Consider the following 22,585-nt stretch of genomic DNA (forward strand, 5'->3'; position numbering starts at 1 on the left):
TCGAATCCGCCGCTATCGTGGTGTTGCGTTCGTGACATGTGGTGCGATTTGTGGAATAATCTGGGGTTTCAGGTAAGTGTTGTGTGTTTGAGGATAATGGGTAGGGATTTTAGTGTGTGTGAGTGCATGCAGTGGTGTTTGTTATGTGTTTGTGTGTTTAGTGCGACCTTGGAGTTAGAATATATAAGTGGGGGGTGGGAGGGTGCAGGGGGCTTGCCCCACTGCTTATAGGTAGGTTAAGTGTGTTTGTGTGTGTTGTTATGTTTGTTTAGTTAGGTAGGTGTATGTGCGTGTGTGATTATGTCCTGGTTTGTGTGTGTGTGTGTGTGTGTGTGTCTGTGTGTGTGAATGGTCGCGATTGTAGTGTTTGTTATTTTGGGTATTCATGTATGTGGTTTTTCGACTATTCAGTCTCTAAATACTGAAATTCAACATTTCAGTATTTTGAGATTGTATAGTGAATCCATATATATATATATATATATATATATATGCATATATTGTATATTTTTAAATGCTGACAGAGCATTTCACCCACAGCCTATATTGAAAAAAGTCTTTGGTCCAATTGGGCTATCCTAGTCAACAAATGGAATAACTAAATAAATAAACTGTGGCACATATATCACAGTTTTGTATCTCTGATTTTACACTTACTCATATTCATCTCAAAGTCATACCATGGGGTTTAGAGAGGCATACCACAATGTAAAACCCGTATCGCTGAATGTTTCTGTGTTGCTGTAATCCTTCCCAATTAAAACTGCTCTACTTTTATGTGAAATCAACAACAGAGCAGTCCACGAACCATGCAGTTCATAGAATAAATCCACCATAATTAAAAAAACTTTGTTTTATTTCAAAACTGGTAAGCGCTTTCACACAGGAGCTTCTTCAGACCATCAAACAAATACTGGTCCAATCACATTTAAATAGCGCACATGAACCAATCAGCTTATGTTATACCATTAAGGTGTACTAATTTTAACTAGTATCACAAAAAAATACACCTCTAGCAATGCTAACTAATATTTAAACTATAAAAGCAACTATTATAAAAATATGTAAGAATAAAAATCTTAAATAAACATATGAAAAATCATAATTTTTAAAAGAATAATACTTAAAGATTCTTACACAGATACAGGGCATAACAATTGATTCTGAGACTGCTTTACACTTAGTCTCCTGGACTTCAATGTGGGCTTAATAGAAGTTCTCTCATTCAAGCCCATACCCCTATCTACCCTAAGCCTTAAAATCCACCTAACATTCTTACTCTCAGTTAGATTCTGTATATTACCTTCTCGTACTGTGGGTTTAACCAAATCCATTACAAGGAACCTAAACATATGTTCATCCACCTCTGCTATAATATGATTGGATAGGGCATTGGTTGATGTTCTAACTCTAATGTGGTAGACATGTTCCCTTATTCTATCTCTAAGAAGCCTATTGGTCTTCCCGACATGAAATGATCCACAGGTCACACACTTGACCAAACAGACCCCATGAGATGTTCTACAGTTTGCACTAACTTCAAAATGAAAATGCTGACCTGTATCAGAATGTACAAAAACTCCTGTGGTATCCAAATATTCACAAAATTTACAATTGCCACAGGAGCAGGTACCTTTTATACATTGAGGGGATCCACTCCTGTCTCTTGGGTAACATAATAATCTCTTCAAGTTACGTTTATTCTTAAACATGAAACTAGGGTTATCCCCTACCACTTTCTTAACCTCAGAATCAGTGATTAAAACACGCCAATTCTTCCTAATAATATCCATAATTGGCTTACTGTCTGTGATAAAATACATCTGGACTTTCGTAACATTGCGATATGAAGCATCCATAGGGCGATCAATTACCTCAGCATTATAGGAATAATAAGGTCTAGCTACATCTTGCCTTAAATCACCAATCCCATCCAAATTCTTATCTACTGCAAAAGGGCCATAGCCTCTATCCAATAGCCTACTTATCAATGTACTTAACTCATGATTGAACCCCTCTTCTGATGCATTCAATCTAGAGGCCCTCATTCCTTGGCCTCTAATAACATTCTTGAAAATATACTGGGGGTGCATGCTACTTCTTTGTAAAAAGGTATTCCTGTAGCATGGTTTCCTATACACCCCAGTATTAATTAGACCTAGTGGTTTAATATAAGCTGATTGGTTCATGTGTTCTATTTAAATGTGTTCAGTGGTAAAAAACAAGGCTGATCCAATAGGAATATAATGTGATTTAATTTATTAACACAACACAACATAGAGGAAAAAACAGAGGAAAAATAAATGATATAATTATTTTTCCTTTATTATTATTATTTTCTCCTATTAGTTTTTCCTCTATTTTTTCCTCTGTGTTGTGTTGTGTTAATAAATGAAATCACATTATATTCCTATTGGATCAGCCTTGTTTTTTTGCCACTGAAGCCATTCAGGTTATTTGTTTTTCATTGTTTTATCAGTTTGTACTATTTAAATGTGCTTGGGCCAGTATTTACTTGATGGACTGAAGAAGCTCCTATGTGAAAGCACTTAACAGTTTTGAAATAAAACAGTTTTTTTATTTATGGTGGATTTATTCTATGGACTGCATGGTTCGTGGACTGCCCTGTTGTTGATTTCACTTATTACTTGTTTTTGTTGCTTGAGCAGCACCATGTTTGCCCTATACGGTGTGTTTTTTTATTTTCTATATTATATTGCTCTAATTTTATGTTTTTCTGTCATGGCTCACAGTTTGAAATTCTTCATCGAACATTAACTTGTCAGAATCTATTGTTGACATTAAGTTCAGAAAAATTATTTTCATTTGACACAGAAGAAAGTTCTTCTATATCACAAATAGGATAATGTTCCCTCTTTATGGTTTATGCTGATATGAAATTTTTCATGCTTCATACAAATTGTGAATCAAAAAGCTAGTGTTAATGTCTTCTTTTAATTTAAGTCCTCCCTTATGCCCTTTTCAGGGATCTGAGCTAACACAATTGTTTTCTTTCCCTTTTGTGTTCTCCCCTATCTTTTTCAAGATGTTGGAAATACATGCAATTTGTTTGAAATTATATCCTGGTGGTCAAGCCTTAAACTAGCAGCCTTATTGAACAATCAGGGGCCAGCTTTTTCTACTTAAAATATCATACTATGAGTGTAAGCCAGTGCAAACTAAAAAGCTAGTTAGTGTTTTATGTGTAGATAAAATAAGCAATAGAGCTTAGGAGCAACCCAGTGCAGAATGATGTCTCCAACATCAATCGAACAAAACTTGAATGGCAGTTATGTTGAATAATATGAAGTCCATAGATACACGTTCTTAATAAAATCCAAAGCGTTTTATTGAGCACCTATCTATTGTGCTCAATAAAACGCTTTGGATTTTATTAAGAACGTGTTATCTATGGACTTCATATTATTCTTTTTTTTCTTTTCAATAATAAATCTTTATTCTTTTCCAATTGTTAATACAATACTACAACATATGTACATTATATACATGAATGCTTCCAACAGTTGCATACGATCATTATACATTAAGATAAAATTCTAAAAGGGTATTAAAAAAAATATATAGTATCAATATAAGGCTTATCTATACTAACCTCCATATTAAGTATGTACTTCCCGGGGAAAAGTGGATTAGAACATTAAGCTAACACAATGTTAAAGATTTGCTCCCATATTTTTGTATTATTTATATTTTTCTTATGATCTTTAATTAGTAATTTATGTGCTAAAATATGTTTTATTGCTACACTTTTAAAGTTTTCCCATGAAGTCTGAGATAGATTCAGCCAATTTGTAGCTATATAAAGCTTCATTAACAAGAAAATATTTATGTGTATGATCATTTGAGATCTGTCCAAGTTATTCAGAGGAATATGAAGAATCATAAACTCCCAAGAAAGTGTGGACTGTTGATAACCCATTTTTTGTAATTGAATTTTTACAGAATTCCAATGTTTAAATATACATTTACAGCTACAGAACATGTGTAAAAGGTCAGCCATTTGATCGATACAATATGGACATTTAGGTGAATTTTTAGAGTTGAATTTATGCAGACTGAGACGAGTGTAATAAGCGTTATTAAATATCATCAGCTGAGTAAATAATAGCTTTTGAAGAGATACTGATTTTAAGGTTAAATTAATTGCTTTCAATATTTTATTATCATCAATTGGTAATAATTTATCCTTCCAGTATTTGGATAAGAGTATTTGGTTATTATATTTCATGTCTTTTATCAAATTATATGAAGCCGTTATATATTTGAAGTCCTGCATAAGAGTTTGCCATAAGTTTAAACAAATGGTTAAGTCTTCTTCTTTAATTTTGAAATTACTAAAATACCTTATTGAAAGATCCTTTAATTGTCTCATTATAATTAAATAAGAGTTAGGAAGGCTCATCTCTCTTAACATGTCGTGTATTGAGATACCGAGAAAAGGATATAAATCAAGTATGGTTAGATCAATTATAAGTGGGAATTTTTTAAGATCTATCAATTGATTACCAATTTTCAAATTCGGGTTCTTGTGAAATGGTTGGAAAGTCATCATATACTGTAAGAGATTTAGTGATTTAAACAGGTTTTGTATTGATATTATATATAATCTAATATGTTCCATCAAAGTGTACATTTTAAAGGTATCTTTATTTAAAAAAGGTAATGCCTTAAAATTAATACCCAATCTAACAGCATGTTTGTAATTCAGAATCAACCACTTGGGTGACCATTTAGTACTGGACATGTTAAAGTTAACCACTCTTAGAATTCTATTAGCATTTATTATTAAATAATATGCTTCAAAATTCCGTAAGTCTAAACCACCCTTATTCTTTGGAGTCATCAGTTTATCATAAGATATTCTAGTTTTTCTAGGTTCCCATACAAATCTACCTAATTCCGTATGAAGTTGTTTAAAGAATTTCCTAGAAATTGAGACTTGAGTAGCTCGAAAAATATATAATATTCTGGGGAGTACATTCATTTTAATAATTGAAGCCTTTGCCATTATTGGTAATTTCAGATTATTCCATCTTTTTAAATCAGACAATATATGATCCCAAATTAGCTTAACATTGTTCGCATAAAAGTCTCTGTTGAGAAAACAATACCCAAATATTTTATTTTTTCTTCGGATTTTAACTGACCTACCAATGGTAAAAGCAAAAAGAGTGTAGGCGTTTTTAAAGGAAATAAATTGTTTTTTTTTTTAATTTATTTTGTAATTAGATATTTCTGCAAAATCTTCCACTGCTTTTAATATTTTCTTGGTATCTGAAACAGGCATCGTACAGTAAATATTAAGATCATCAGCAAAAGCAGCCATGGATATTTTCGTACCATATATTATTGGAGCATTATGATAAGTATTTTGCTTAATATGTAGAAATAGTGGTTCTAAGTATAAATTGAATAATATAGGAGATAGCGGACATCCTTGACGGGTACCATTCTTAATTTGTATTCTTTTTGAGAATTTTTTATTAATGTATAAAGTTGTATAGGGATTATTATATAACTTTTTTAATGTTAAAATAAAGTCTTGGGGTATATTGAAATATGATAAAATATCAAACAAAAATTTTAAATTAACTCTATCGAAAGCTTTTTGAGCATCAATTATGAGTGCGTAAACATTAAGATTTCTATGAGTGGCATAAGAAATTAGTGTATGAAGTGATAATGTATTATCAGTAGTTTGTCTGCCATTTATAAAACCAGCTTGTTCATCAGATATTATTAGGTTAATACCTTCTTCAATCTATTAGCTAAAATAGATGTCATAATTTTCATGTCTATATTTAAAAGTGAAATGGGTCTATAGTTATCCGGATTTTGAAGATCTGCATTCTCTTTAGGTATAAGAATTGTTTTCGAAGCATTAAAGTGCGGATCATTAATTTTATTATTAATTATATAGTTAAATACATGTGGAAGTATTTTACCCAATATATCACAAAAGGTTTTGTAAAATTCAGTAGTCAAACCATCCGGTCCTGGAGCTTTATGTGGCTTCAAATTATTAATTGTATCTGTTATCTCCTCAGAGGAAATTGGTTTGATTAAACTCTCATGAGACTCATCACCAATTTTTGGAAAGATAATCTTCTGCAGAAAATCGTTATTACTCTTATTTATAAGTAATTCCTGATGCTCGCCATAGATTTGAGAGAATATTAATTCAAAGGTATTCATAATGTCTTCAGTATTGGTATATCTTTTATTATTAAACTGTATTTCAGAAATTTGAGAAGGTATTTTCGATTGATTAATGATACAAGCTAGTGCTTTTGATGGGGTCTGAATATGATTAGCGTATTTTACCAGTATTTTCTGTTCATAAAATGACAATTTACTATTTTGAAGTAAAAAAAGATCTTTTCGACATTTTAATAACTCCGTTTCAGTTTGTTTACTATAGTTCCCAATTAAATCCTGATCTAGTAACTTAATTTTAGTTTCCAATTCTTGTATGTCTCTAGTTTGTATTTTCTTATAATAAGTAGCCTTTTGAAGAAAGATTCCTCTTATTTCTGCTTTGGTCATTGCCCATTCTGTATCAGATGGATGCCGGTGTTTAGAGAGATTAACTAGTAGATGATTGAAGGTCTCTTGAACTTCTTTAGTTATATCTTCTTTATTTAATAAATACGGATTTAGAGACCAATTATAACCTCTATGAAGCATACTATTTCTAGTGTCTTTGTTAAAAATTAATGTGATTCTAGAATGATCTGATACGTGTCGAGCTTGTATAGATACACAGGGATCTAAAGTAGTTAGTAAGTCTGAAATTAGGAAAAAATCAATCCTAGACCACATTTTATGACAACTTGAATAAAATGTAAAGTTATTTGAATTTATTTGATTGTTTATGTATTTAAATGGGTCATATAATTTAAAATCTGTTTTAAGTTCCTTTAATGCTATCACTGCTTGATTATTAAAGGACCTGTGTGAACTTGATTTATCTAATTTGGGATCTTGGTATGTATTCCAATCACCTCCTATTATTATATAACAATTATTATATTGATTCAGTGATGCTATAAAAAGTTGTTGATTGGTACATGGGGCATATATATTAAGAAGTACCACAGGTTTATCATACAGTGTAGATGAAAGAATCACATAACACCATCTTCCCTCTTTGTCTATTTTAAAATCTAGAATTTTCTCTTGATACTGATTTTTAATAATAATAGCCACTCCTGCACTATTAGTTGTCCCTTCTGAAGCTACCACCTCTCTAATCCATTTCTTATCCTTAAGGACAGCCTATTGGTCATTGGTCAAGTGGGTTTCTTGTAATAAAATAAAATATGCCTTTGACTGGAGAAATAAATGAAGAAATAATTTCCTTTTTTTCAAGTTCTGGAGCCCTTTAGTATTCCATGAGTCTATTATCCACATACTAAGATCTTTAATTCATTTAAGGATATTTTAAAATTGAGAAACAGTACTAAATTTGAGTATAATAGCACAATATATATTGTCTGGAAGCAATTTTGACATCCCATCCCTAACCAGTGCCTATCCACTATTCCCATGGACCAGGACATACATAGGTTTTTTACACTGTTAAAACTTTTATGGGTAAATAACCATACTAAACATCTATTCTTTATCTTACAAAATATAACATCAAAAACATGCAAAAAAACTATAAAAGCTACATCTAACTCTACAAAGCCTAACCAAAACGTTTCCTAATAAACACTGATAAATATCCACAGCTCTTGAACACACTATTTAGTTAAACCTATGAAGTAAATGGTCTTCATTACACTTATAGTTACTATCATACCTCACTAATAGTTCTCATATATTATTACTTATACTAATTAGTTGTATCTCATTAAGTTATATAACAACCATATTTAAATCTAAAATAATCAAGTATGTGATACTACCCCTATTAAACAATAACATTATTAAATTAAAGATAATTCACCATATGTATTGTTAGTTAGAAGAGAGAAAAAGAACTACAGAGAAAGCAAATATTTAACATTTAAGTATAATATTAAATCTGACTTTATTTATATAGCCTAAATTATCTAGAATTGTAATGTCAGCAAATAAAGTGAATAAAAATAGGACTCTAACTTCACTTTACTGGGTAATATAGTTAAATTTATGAAATGATGACTGAGTAACACAGTCCTCAAAACAGTCAGAACCACATGCCAGTATATAAACAAGATAACCTTTACATACTTGGAGAGCCCACAATATAATGTCTCATGGTCTCTTTATCTACTAATTATCCCAACACTAAATCCCCTTATTATCTAAACATTTGCAGTATTAAAACACATCAGTAATACAGGAAAAACTAATAATAAAATATACTACAAGGTTATTAACACATCAACATTCAGCATAATATACCTAAGGAAAAAGAATAACTATGGTAAAGCTATAATACTTCTAAGCAATCAGTTAAATAACACATTTTAAGCCAGTACATTATTAATTCAATTGTAATCATACCTGAATGAATTCACAGTTCCCTTTAAACCAGTAAAACATGTTACATACTTTAAATGTCCACAAATGCTCGTTTTACAGTCCAAATAGCTTTCGCTTCCTCAACAGAGATCTTCCTACTTCCTGAGCTTGTAATCCTGTCTTCGAGCTTGCGATGGGGGAACCATTAAATGGATGGACTTCTGGATGCGCCACCTCAAAAGCGGACCCTCAGCAGCACCCAAAGGACTTCCTGTTGCTTCGCGAAGAGGCTCAGTTCATAAGAGCCATAAAAGTTCGGAAAATCTTCGTGGACGAGCTGGAGCTGTAAAAAGAAACTAAGTAAACATTTACCAAGGGGCCTGGTGAAGAAAAGAGAACAAACAAAGGATTTTAAAGCCTCGAGATGTAGTAAGAATGGAATCCCAGCATCCACGTTGCTGCAAACGGACTGGATGGCCAGATCAAGCTTCTGAAGCTGGAAGGGACTTAAAAATCTTCAAAAAGGTAACTTTTGCTTCTTTTTTTGTAGATATGAAGTATTTGGAGCCATTGACTGTAAAAATTAATGTGTTAGGGTATTTCATTTGAAATTTGATATTCTTTTCAATGAGGAACTTACATTATGGAGATAATGCTTGTCTAGCTTGCCTTATTTGCAAAGGTAAATCCTGGGCCATAGAAACTTTATTATTCTGCCATATAATGTAACCTCCATTTTTTTTAACAGTTAAAATTATTTTGTTTACGTCCTGGTAGTTGAGTATTTTGACGTATACTGGTCTAGGTATGTTTGAGGCTTGTGCTTCTCTGAGAGCTCTATGAGCTCTTTCTATAACTATTTGTTTAGCTATATCAGAGTAATTGAACAATATTTCAAGTATTTGTGTAATGGTAGAAGTTAAATCATTGTATTGGATAGATTCTGGAATTCCTCTGATAATTATATTGTTCCTTCTGGATTGTGCCTCCAAATCCAGAATTTTATTTTGCATAGACTGAATATCCAGGTCATGAATGTCTGTTTTTTTTTGCAAGCAATGTTATTCTGTCCTCATTTTCATATATCCTGTCTTCTGATTTATCCATCCTTTCGAGAATTTGACTGCATGTGGCACCAAAAGAATGTATCTGGTTTGATAGTTCTTTCAAAGCTTCTTGGATGGGTAACAAAGCAGTTTTAATATCTTCCATATTAGCCCGTTGATCCAGTTTATTTTTCATTCCAGCTTTTGAAAGTTCCTGCTGTTTTGTAATCTTCTGCCTTTTTGTTGTTAAATCTTTTTCTGGTGACTGAAGTTCTGATAATTTGGTTTTTGTTGTTGTTGTTTCCATACTTTTGTCTTCTTTTGACATTGTGGAGCAAAGCAGATCTTTAGTATAACTGAATGGTAAATATCCAAGGTTACTACTCAGACAGTTCCTTTGTTTAATACTCTGTTCAGAGTCAGTCAGTCAATCAGATCCAATCCTGTTAATTTGTTTAATTTCCTCTGGTTCCTTCACCTCTCAAGCGATATTTAGTTGTAGTAGATTAATTTTAGCCAACAATTAGTGTAGAAAAGCTTGCAGTATATCCTCAGGGTTAAATTTTATTCCGAGTATCTGAAGAGCTATAGATATGCAGTGTCTACAGAATGGTGGCCATCTTTGAATGGACTTCATATTATTCAACATAACTGCCATTCAAGTTTTGTTCAATTGATGTTGGAGACATCATTCTGCACTTGGTTGCGCCTAAACTCTATTGCTTATTTTATCTACACATTTGTCCGTGACTGGCTTGGGAGCATCAATTTATTGGTGGTTTGCATTATTTTTATTTTTTCTAGTTAGTGTTTTAGTTTTTATTTGTGCCCTCCTTCATGTCTTTTTCAGGGCTCTGAGGTGACAATTTTATTTTCACTTCTTTGTCTTTCATATATTTTTCAAGAGGCAGGCAAAACACTGTTTTTTAAATCATTTCCTGATGGTCCATGGATAACTTGAATTGATGTCCTCAATGGTCAATCAAAGGTCTTGTTTTACTACTTAAAGCATCTTACTAAGAGTCCAAATGAGTAGAGTCAACACTCCCTTCTCATATAAACACAAAGACATGCTTTACTCATCTTTCGCATTATTACATGATTCTGTGAGTTAGTGAGACTGACAGACAAACCTATTTTAACCTTCTTTCTGTAGCTGTTACATTTTCAGAAGGTACGTACCTAGGTTTATTCAGTTAATAGTGTTCTAGATTATAACAAATATAAAATTTTACCTTTGTAATTCAGGTTTACTTATTTTTACTCATGTAATCCTACTCAAGATTAACAGACAAACCTTATTTACAGCAATTCATGCTCAATAGCTAACTTAACTGAGAGATACCTGCTAACCAAGGTTTACTTTTTCCCCAAAGGCTACTACTAAATGTAATTTATTTTGAAATGTCCTAATCTGGGCAATTTTACAACTTAAACTATCATTATTTTTTTATAAAGCAGCTTGCATATAAGTGCCCCAGTTGATCTGAGCAGGTTATGTTAGGGAACTAATGTTTTGGCAGACCATTACTTGTACAGTCACTGCCTTGTTTAAGGACTACTCATCTGATTACTGCCCTGTTTAAGGACTACTCATCTGATTGAGTTAGGTCCACCTTAATTCATTTCATCTTTGCAGCATCCTTCTTGCAATTATTTGTTTTTAAGCAACTTTATTAGGAAGTTATTGCATAAAGCTCAATACTCTGTGTAAAGTGTAATTTGTAACCAGGCATGGACAATTTCAATTTATTTGCTTTGGATGATCTAATTAAAAATAACCCTCTCTCAAGATGTTAAAATTACAATGCCTTCTTAAAAATAGTCTGGCCTGACTAGCCTACAGTGTATAAACTGCATAATATTATATCAGCTATGTATAATATTAGAAGAGAAAATAATTGATACATCTACTTTCACTTAAAATGATTCTGAAATAACTGTATGCACTATGTTCTCATTTCTAATGGCATGGGAAGAGGATTTATGCATTTTTTTTTCTCAATAGCTCTAAAACAGATATCGCTTTTACTGGGTCTCTTCCAAATATCAAAATGCCATACCACAGAAAGAAAACTAGGGGAAAAAATATCACTTCCAACATGTATCAAAAATGTACCATCAAGGTCCTAACCCGAAAAGAAAAGAATAGAAAAAGTAAGGGGATTTGCAACCAAAGTTTTAAAAGAACAAAGAGTGCAGTCATTACTGAACAACACAACAACACAACAGTGGTTCTAAGGAGCATGCCTGCCCATGAATCAAACACCTACAACTTAGCACTATAGAGGACAGATAATGCTAAATTAACATCATTGTCTAATACTAGTTTGAGACTTTGTGACTCTCAGCAACCTAACCTAAGGTGTAAATACAGGTAAACTGTGCAATTCCAGCTCCCATTTCAGCTAGTCTCTCTCCAGTGCCATACCCTAAAAATATTATTATTTATTTTATTTAACATTTGTTTACCGGTAAAGTCCAACTGGACACAGTTCCTTTTTCATTGGAGGCCTGGGCAGAAAAGCTCCAATTGTAAGTAGTAAGAATTAAATAATACAGTAAGCATGTATATGTATATAAAATTAAAGTAATAAAGAAAAACACATTTTTATACAGGTAATCATAGTTGTCAATTACAATATAGCAAGCAGATTGTTATGAAAGGTAAGTAATATATACATGGTGAGATACATGTAAAAAATAGTTTAGTGGCTAGAGTAAATAAAAATACTTGGAGACATTCACAATGCAGATGTATAGAGCTAAATGCTGTAAACGTACTATTGTCCAGAGCTGGGTAAGTTTGACTTTATGCATGACTCTGCACAGTTCAGAGAGATGAAGAGAGTAGGAGTTATTTTAATGTATGAATAATGTTTGTGTGTAGGTGACTCTAACCGAGTAGACTTTGGATAATGAAGCTGAATAGTAGTATGAGATTATTAGTGCTAAGAGTGGGGTTAGCCAGGATGGATATTATGATTATTGTTAATAACACTGCACTAAAACAAGTACACAGTCATTCACACATTTACCATGTGGTGGCATTGCTCTCCAGTGCACTAAAACAAGCACACAAACATTCACACATTTACCATGTGATGGCATTGCTCTCCAGTGCACTGAAATAAGCATACAAACATTCACATATTTACCATGTGGGAGTGTTGCTCTCCAGTGAACTGAAACAAGCACACAAACATTCACATGTTTACCATGTGGTGGCATTGCTCTCCAGTGCACTAAAACAAGCACACAAATATTCACACATTTACCATGCAGTGGCATTGCTCTCCAGTGCATTAAAACAAGCGTACAAACATTCACACATTTACCATGTGGTGGCATTGCTCTTCAGTGCATGAAAACAAGCGCACAAACATTCACACATTTACCATGTAGTGACATTGCTCTCCAGTGCACTAAAACAAGTGCACAAACATTCACACATTTACCATGTGTGGCATTGCTCTCCAGTGCACTAAAACAAGCACACAAACATTCACACATTTACCATGTGATGGCTTTGCTCTCCAGTGCACTGAAATAAGCACACAAACATTCACACATTTACCATACATTCTTCTGTTATGAAGTCTGCTAGAACAGGATTTATAAGAAACACCACTCAGTATCTATTTATGATGTTTTCTAAGATAGCTGTGTTGGAACCATATGTCAAAGTAAAACAAATATCAGTAGAACAGGTCATAGACTGCTCTCTACAGCAAATACGATTGCTTCTATACATTTTCACAGTTCAGTCTACTGTTTATGAGCAAAATTGAAATTACTGTGTTTAAATTGATGTACCAAATCCTGTGGCATTTGATCTAGGACTAAAGGATTATCCCAGATTCTTTTTGTGTCATAAATTGTGCCTTTGGTATAGTTTTCTTAACAAGTGTTGGGTGGTAGCTGTCGGGGCAAGAATGTATTTTTTGAAAAAGGTTTTCTGTAAATGGTTGTGGTAAAAGTACCATCTGGTAATGTCATAACATTAACATCCAAAAAACTAATTGTTGATGTTTCAACCTGCCCTGAAAATTGTAAGTCCCAAATCATTCACATTAAGATACTCAACAAATTCCCAAGTGTAGACTTATTACCTTGCCAGATCAGCCACAAATCATCCAAATAATGCGACTTTATATTAAAGAAGAGTAAACATCTGTTGATATGCTGTCCATAAATGTATTTATGCTTTAAATACCCAATAAAGAGGTAAGCATAAATGGGCATTAAAGCCATGCCCAAAGTCATCCAGCTCAGTTGTAAATAGCAAGGAAGAACATTAAAAGGAGGATCTTCCTCATTATTACTTTTATCATGGAAGCATAATTTCATATTAATGTTTCTGTTTGTCTTTCAGCTTTTTCCCAGTAAGGGGTCACCACAGGGAACTCCGGTCTGCTAATGATTGGTAGTAGATTTTTACGAAACGCCGAGGTACCAGCTCGACGCCCAACCTTCAACTAAGGCACACCCATTTACGCACACATGTCTTTCTAACGCTACCCAACCGCGGGGAGGATATGCAGACTCCACACAGAAGGCACTCCTAAGCCAAGCCAAGATTTGAAGCGGGAGAACCTCTTGCTGTGAGGTAACAACGCTACTGCTGTACCACCACGGAATCCTCATAATTTCATATTAATAATTTTATAAAATATTTTTAACTCTGAAATAAGCAATTAATAATTACGCAATGTACTTGGAGAAACTTTAACTCTTTATTAAGAAGTGGATATTGGTATAATTTTGTGTTTTACTAGAAATGTTTGCAACAATTTTATTACATTTTGGTTATGTTTCTTGATACCCATAGCATCTCAGAAGGTCTGCAACAGACATGCCATCATGTTTACAGTCCCTCTCCTACGGTTGGGGATTAAAGGGATGTTAACTTAAGAAGATGCCATATTGGTGCATTTATTTTGTTGTGCCATCTCTGCATTTTTAGGCCCTGCATCAAAATTTGTACCTATGTGCAAGATTTTGTCATCGATTGTCATATAATCAGATAGGGAGGCATCGGCAGACCTTAAAACAGACGAGGGAAAAGAACAGCCATGTTTCCTTTTAAACCTATTCCCACTATTTTATAGAATTAAAATCAAATCTAACTTTACATTTTCTCCTCCAGGACTACATGTTTTCTTTATAATAATCATTTGAATCTCTTGTGTATTTGTTACATTTTCTATTTATTTAATTTTGTATAATATGTATTCAAAAAGGTCAAAGGAGGTTAAACTGCTCAATGTATTCAGTGTCAATAGTCATATTGTCCAACAATTTAAACAGTCATTGACTGAAGTCAAGAAATATAAAGTACGTGATAATGTTCCAAAAGTATCCTAATGAATGACATTGAAGCAGCAACATGCTGAATATTGTGTACATGTAAAAAGATATGCACCAGTGTCAGGATGTATGTTCACTCCCAATACTCATGGGGCCATAAACTCCTGAACATAGACTTTAAAATACCTAATGGTCCATTATATGGCACAAAACTTCAATTCCACGATAAAGCAATATAAAATTTCCTTTAATGAATGAACATGCCTGAGAGTGTGCACAACATCATATCTGTCATAGCATTGTTAGAAGTCCCCATACTGGAAAAGCTGCAGATGCCCTCAAGTATAGAAGTTAATTGTTTAAAAAAAAGAAAGCAGTTCACTAAGAGACTGCATCACTGGATATAAAAGTATTTTCAAGACAAATTTGTTTGTCTAAAATACATTTAAAGCTTACAGGGCCATCTCTAATAACTACAATATAGAAACACCCAATGTAGTGTATCCTTCCCATATATCAATGGTATATCCATGGTATCCTTTCTTGCAACTATTCTCACTTGCATCTTCTAAAGTCTTCATAACTCCCTATATAATGATATGCTGCTGTCCCTGTAGCATGACATCTCAGTCATTATGGCTACATCTTATCTATAAAGCTCTGCTGAGCATAATTCCATTTTTCCATTCATGTTCTGACAATGTAAACTGCTTCTTGAACTAATTGTTGCATATTCTTGAATTTGTAAATACGCATATATATTTAGCATATCTGTGTATCTGTGAATATGTTTTCTTAATTTCTTATGTGAGCCTATTTATCCAAGCAGTTCCTGCAAATGGTCCATTGAGATCAGTGCACTACCTCAGTAAATAAATAAATAAATAAATTGTGTATAGGACCAAAAACCATCACCATTGGTGCAAGGCATGCAGAAACATGTAAAACAACCAGTAATCCACACACATTGAGGTGAAATTCTTAAATTTATTTCTTCAGATATAACAAATAGTAAAATGGCTTTCACTGAAAACCACTCAACTCCCATCAGTACAACTAAATGATACGCTGTGATATAAAGCTTATACAATCAATTACATTTGAAGAAATTCATCCCAATGTGCACTGGACTAGCACTACTCTTACTGTGGCTTGTTTTGAAAAACAATCTCAGCATTTATTGGTATATATTGCATGCATGTACCTTATTACATGTATGTACCTCAGGTCTGAACTGTCTGCAAACAGCTAAAGTTAACTTTGAGTATGTGTCTACCTGTTTGAGCCAATATTCATTTTCCCCTGGAGAGCACTCTGCTTTGGCTTGTAAGCAGCCCCCCCACACGCACACACACACACACACACACACACACACACACACACACACACACACACACACACACACACACACACACACACACACACACACACACTCATCTTCCACTTTCTCTCTTATTCCCTTCTATTAGCAAATAGTATCCATAACTGATCAATACTGTGTGTTTGTTAATTTAAACTGAGACCACAGTAGCCTACTGATACAAGGTTATCCTGTTTTTCCACCTGAGAAATGGTTAAGAAATGACTTACAGTTTCAGAGCAGTCCTTGGTCAATTGTGATTGTTTCTTAAACACAACCTTGTCTGTGCTTTGGCTCATTAGCAGCAGTACAAAGAAATGCCTGCTCACGCACTTGTTCTCCCCTCCTCCTTCCTTGTTTATTACCTTAAGACAATCCCAAAGTTAATAAATATTACCTGTGGCAGGCACCATTTTTAAAACTACAACCACCCTTGTCACTATCATATGTTCATTTATCAGTTAACTCTGTTACCTGATTGTTTCCAGCCCCCTCATAAGAGCAACTAACAGGGTCTCTACCCGCTTCGTTCCCCGCCATGCCCCCTATTGCCTCCCGCCCCCAGTGGTCCCACCTTTATTACACTCACAAACCCCTCCCATCTTTCCAGTAGCCAACCACAGCACTAACCCAACACTACCTCCTCCATCTTCCACTACTATCACACCTCCTCAACTAACATGTACAAGCATACCTTACCTATGCTCACTGCATGCACTCTCCTTGCATATCTTACATCCTATCAAAGCTCCATCATTCCCCCACTCAACCACTACCACTGTACTACTACTCACACTGCCACTCATGTCTCAGCCTCACTCAGCTCCCCTCCCACCAACTCAAGAAACATCCCTATGCATCCCCCCACATATTCTACAATGATATTACTCAAACTAAAGTATCCCTACAACTTAACACAGTAACCCTCCCACCATACCTATTACCCACAGAGCACAATAATAAAGTTTCCCTTATAAACAAACACATTCAAAAACTGAGAAAACTAATACCCTCATGCATATCTAAACTAGCCCTAAGTGGAGATATCCACCCCAACCCTGGCCCTGCCATCTCCAACCCCAATCCTCATAATCAGACTAGAAACTACAACTTCTCCCATATTACAGCCAATAGAAAGCCATGTGACTTCCTTCTACTAAGCCTAAATATTAGAAGTATATCCAACAAAGTCCATGAACTCCATGCCACCATAGACTTGTACTCCCCAGATATAGTCATCCTGACAGAAACCTGGCTAAAACCTCACATTACCAGTGAGCAAATACTCCCTACAGGTTATGGCATACTAAGAGTAGACGGGCTAAACAAGAAAGGAGGCGGTGTAGCTATAATATTTAAACAGCATCTAAACATCCAGATCTTAAAATCATCAGCTCCACAAATAGGCAATGAAGAAATAATATATACCAACCTCAAAATAAACCAAAACAAAACCATCAACATAATTGGATGCTACTTCCCACCTGGCCAAAACATCCCTCCACTAGAAAACCTCCTCAGCTGGTCTACCCACCATCTCCCCCAAGAAACTATAATTTTAGGTGATTTCAATATTGACTGGCAATCCTGTTCTGGCAACCATCCAACCCATCATGTAAACCTTCATGGCTTCACCCAACTAGTCCAGTCGCCAACCAGAAAAAATAAAAACTCCAGCAAGCACACTACACTGGACTGGATACTAGTCAGTAAGAGCCCCCAGTCATATATAACAGGCTGCTTATCAGATAACCTCAGTGATCACTCCCCAACATTCCTACTCAAAAAATACCTATACCAAGCTAAACCTGTCATCTACCATCAAATACGTAAAAAAACTAAACTTTAACCCACTCACATTCATCTCCTCCCTCAAAGAATGTAACTGGCATCCTCTAAAGTACCTCAGTCTTGATGACGCAGTTGAATTTTTTAATACTACGTTCCTAAGCATCCTTAATCACCTTGCCCCCATAAGACTTTCCAGAATCAAAGCACAACCCTCCCCATGGCTACAGAAAACCACTAAGTCAGAAATGAAAAACAGGGATAAAGCCTGGGAGCACTGGCACAAAACCAAAACCCCCTCAACTAGACAGAAATTCCTAGAACTACACAATAGAGTCAAAAAGCTAATAAAACAGGACACATTCCAATACTACCAGTCTGCCCTGGACTCCTCCCAACACAGCCCCAAACAATTCCGGTCCTCCATAAACTACATCCTCCACACAGGTAAAGTCAGTACCCCTCCTCCTCACATCCCTCACTCCTCAGAAAATATTGCTACCTCATTCAACACACACTTCACACAAACCATACTATCACTAGCTAAACAACACAACCTCCCTCCCCTCCAACCCACACCTTCAACTAGTAATCTCCCCACTGCCGTCTCTTTTTCTCCTGTACCTACCTCCAACATAAAAAAACTCTTAACTAAACTTAAGCCCATCAGATTAGCAGCAGACAACCTCCCAAGTGAATACCTACAAATCGCAGCTGATGCTCTGGCCTACCCAGTATCCATCTTGATTAACTGATCTCTGTCAGAAAGGTACGTTCCCACACTGTGGAAAGTATCACATATAATTCCGCTCCACAAAGGTGGACCCTCCACAGAACTAACCAATTACCGCCCCATAGCTATTCTCTCTCTAGTCTCCAAAATACTAGAGAGATGCATACACTCTCAGGTCTCAGACTACCTCCTTACTAACAACGTCCTTTCCAATACTCAGCATGGTTTCTGACCAAACCATAGCACCACCACTGCCTTACTCTCCTTTACTAACACTATCCTTCAGCATAAAAACAATGGTTATCTCTCCTCTGCTACTTTCCTAGACCTATCTAAAGCATTTGACATGGTCCCACACAAACAATTTATCTCTGTCCTCAATAACCTATCCTTCTCACAATCAGTCACCAACTGGTTTCAAAGTTACCTGTTTGACCGCCAACAATCCATTGTATGGCAGAATGACATATCTCCCCAACTACCTGTCTCCATAGGGGTTCCACAAGGATCCATACTTGGACCCCTACTCTTCTCTGTTTTCACCAATAATCTAGCCTCTGCCACCAAACATGGCACACTCATACAATACGCAGATGACTCAGCCATCATCTGCTCAGCACAGTCCCTACCCAAACTACAAAAAGTCACACAGGAAGCCTTTTCCTCTGTTGAAACTTGGTTATCCGATGCCCAATTAATACTCAACCCAAACAAAACTAAACTACTCATCTTCCAACCCACCAAACATACTCAAAACAACTCTCACTTTAACATCATAGCAAAAGACAACACCACTATATACCCAACTGAACACACCAAATTGCTAGGAGTGGAAATAGACAATAAACTAAAATTTGACATTCACATATCATGACCATAAAAAAAGTCCACAAAAAACTAGGAGCGCTATACAGAAATAAGCAACTTCTCACCAAAGCAGCAAAGATTTCAATAGCAAATTCCCACCTTATCTCCACCCTACTTTATGCCTCTCCAATATATACCAACCTAAGGCAATGCGATCTAAACAAGCTAGAGACCTGCTACAACAAAATCGTCAAATTCGCCACAATGGCATCCTACCGTAGTCACCACTGTCTCTCACTTGCTGAACTGGGCTGGCTTGAACTCCCTCACCTCCTTCAATGGTATCAACTCTCACTCGCCCACAAACTAGTAAACCATCCACTAAATGTCTCATCCCTCCAGAATCTACTCCAACCCTATCACATCACCAGACCACTAAGATCCAGCAACAAAAATCACTTGCAGATCACTAAAGCCAATAACTATGCTGGTGAAGCACTATTCTCTTGCACCATAGCCAAATTATGGAACTCCCTCCCACCCACAATTACCTCCATATCATCATGCATCCACTTCAAAACTTTACTAAAAGTGCACCTAAAAACATGCTGGCTATACCCTTGCAACTCCCACTCTAATATCACCCACCCCATCCAACCACTACCTTTCTTTCAACTCCACTAACTACCTTGATTATAGCAAGCTCAGATGCTCATAAGCCAGTACTTATTATACAGCAGAAACTTCTTCTTGTAACATTTGTTAATGTCTGTTATGTACTTCACAGATAAAGATTCTAGTTGTCTACTGATGTACTATGTTCTTCATCTGTAAATATGTTGTAAGTAATTGCTATGTAAATTGTTAATTGCTATGTAATCCAATGTAACTACTGTCTGTTTATTTTAACTGTGGAGCTTTTCTCCCCAGGCCTCCGCTGAAAATGGACCTACGTCCAGTCGGACACTCCTGTTCAATAAATATAAATAAATAAAATAAATAAATAATTATGATGCTAGCTTTCTAATCTATACACTTTATATTGTGATGTGATTATTGCTTTTTGAATATATCTTAGTTTACTTGTCTAAATTTTCACAGTAACTTCACTGTCTCCAATCTTAAAATAATTTTATGATCAGTTGATTAATCTGTTCAACTAAAGCAACTTTGGTATATTTCTTTGGTGCTTTTCAAATGTAGCACTACACTTATTTATACACTTTTTGAGATATACAGAGCACCATTCATAGCAGTGGTGCATAGGAATATATCAGCTAAGTAGCCCTAAAAACACTTGTCACTTTGTGTTCTTCACAACATTGTGTACTATTTCTACTTAACATGTACAAGCTTTCCAACACTACACACCTGGCAGCAAGTGTATCTGCCTCTAAGCACTCTGTAATAAATTATTTGGAAATGCAAGGCTCTTTACTTATCTTTATATGGTACATTTCTTACAGATAGGATACATTTCATAAATAACCTAGATACCTTCCCACAACCTATTCTGAAATGCCATACAGTTGCATAAGGAACAAGGTGATAATTGAATTGGTCTAAACAAGAAAGTGAATGGTGGGTTTTCATTTTCAGTATCCCCTCATACATTTAAAATTATTTACTTCCAGTAAACTAGAAAACTCAAATAAGCACTACAAATTTTCATTAAAGTTCTGGGGAGAAAAGCTTCAGGAACAATTGTTAAAAGTCTCAAATACAAGTGAAACACAGATATTAATCTATCTATCTATCTATCTATCTATCTATCTATCTATCTATCTATCTATCTATCTATCTATCTATCTATCTATCTATACCTATATGTGTGTGTGTGTGTGTGTGTGTGTGTGTGTGTGTGTGTGTGTGTGTGTGTGTGTCTATCTAGAGATAGAAATATAGATATAGACACACGCACACACACAAACACACACACACACACACACACACACACACACACACACACACATATATATATATATAGATCTGAGTCTACCTGACAACGCCGAAAGCTGACAACACCGATGATGAGAACACCGACACCAGAAGATCGAAAACTGAGATGACCGACGGATGAAAACTCCGACGCTGAGAACACTGACATGTGAAAAGGCTGTGTAAGTATGCGGTAGTGACAGACGTTAGAGTTAGGGTGCAAGTAAGGTAAGTGTGCGATATTGACGGACTCTAGGGATAGAAGTGGGTTAAGTGAGTTAGGGTTAGGGCGCGGGTTAGGTGAGTGTGTGATAGTGACAGTCTTTAGGGTTAGGGGCGGGTTAAGTGAGTTAGAGTTAGGGCGCGGGTTAGGTGAGTGTGCGATAGTGACAGTCTTTAGGGTTAGCGGGTTAAGTGAGTTAGGGTTAGGGCGGATTAGGTGAGTGTGCATAGTGACAGTCTTTAGGGTTAGGGGTTAAGTGAGTTAGGTTAGCGGGTTAGGTGAGTGTGCAATAGTGAAGGACCTTAGGGTTAGGGTTTGGGTTAAGGTTATAGATAGTTGTGTATGTAAGGTTTAGTGTGGGTTTGTAAGGATTTTGATGTGCTTGTGTTGTGTGTGTGCTTTTTGGACAGGGGATTTGTTTTGTTTGTTGATTGTCGGGATTGTGGTGTGTCGGACATGTGAGGTTTCGTGTTTGTGAACTTTCGGTTATGTGGTGTCGGTGATTTTGTTGTCGGTGTTGTAGTGCGTCGGTGTTGTCAGGTAGACCCATATATATATATATATATATATATATATATATATATATATATATATATATATATATATATATATATATATATATAGATATATATATATATATATATATATATACATATATATATAGAGAGAGAGAGAGAGAGAGAGAGAGATTTCACTCTATATATGTTTAATCTATATATATTTATAATTATATCTATCTTTTTATCTGTCTATGTACTCCTCCAGGGCAGGGACTGGCTCAAGTGACAAGCATGCTCAAGGTATTGATATTTATCTTACTTACTGCTGCTACAAAACATATGAAGTATTTGAATGCTTATTTGAAGGCTGATGCGGTTCTTTTGAGGCCTTTCAATAACTTAAAG

This window comes from Protopterus annectens, chromosome 1.part2 (genome assembly GCF_019279795.1).
Source record: "Protopterus annectens isolate FY-2018-M chromosome 1.part2, PAN1.0, whole genome shotgun sequence".
In the NCBI taxonomy this organism is placed as follows: Eukaryota; Metazoa; Chordata; order Ceratodontiformes; family Protopteridae; genus Protopterus; species Protopterus annectens.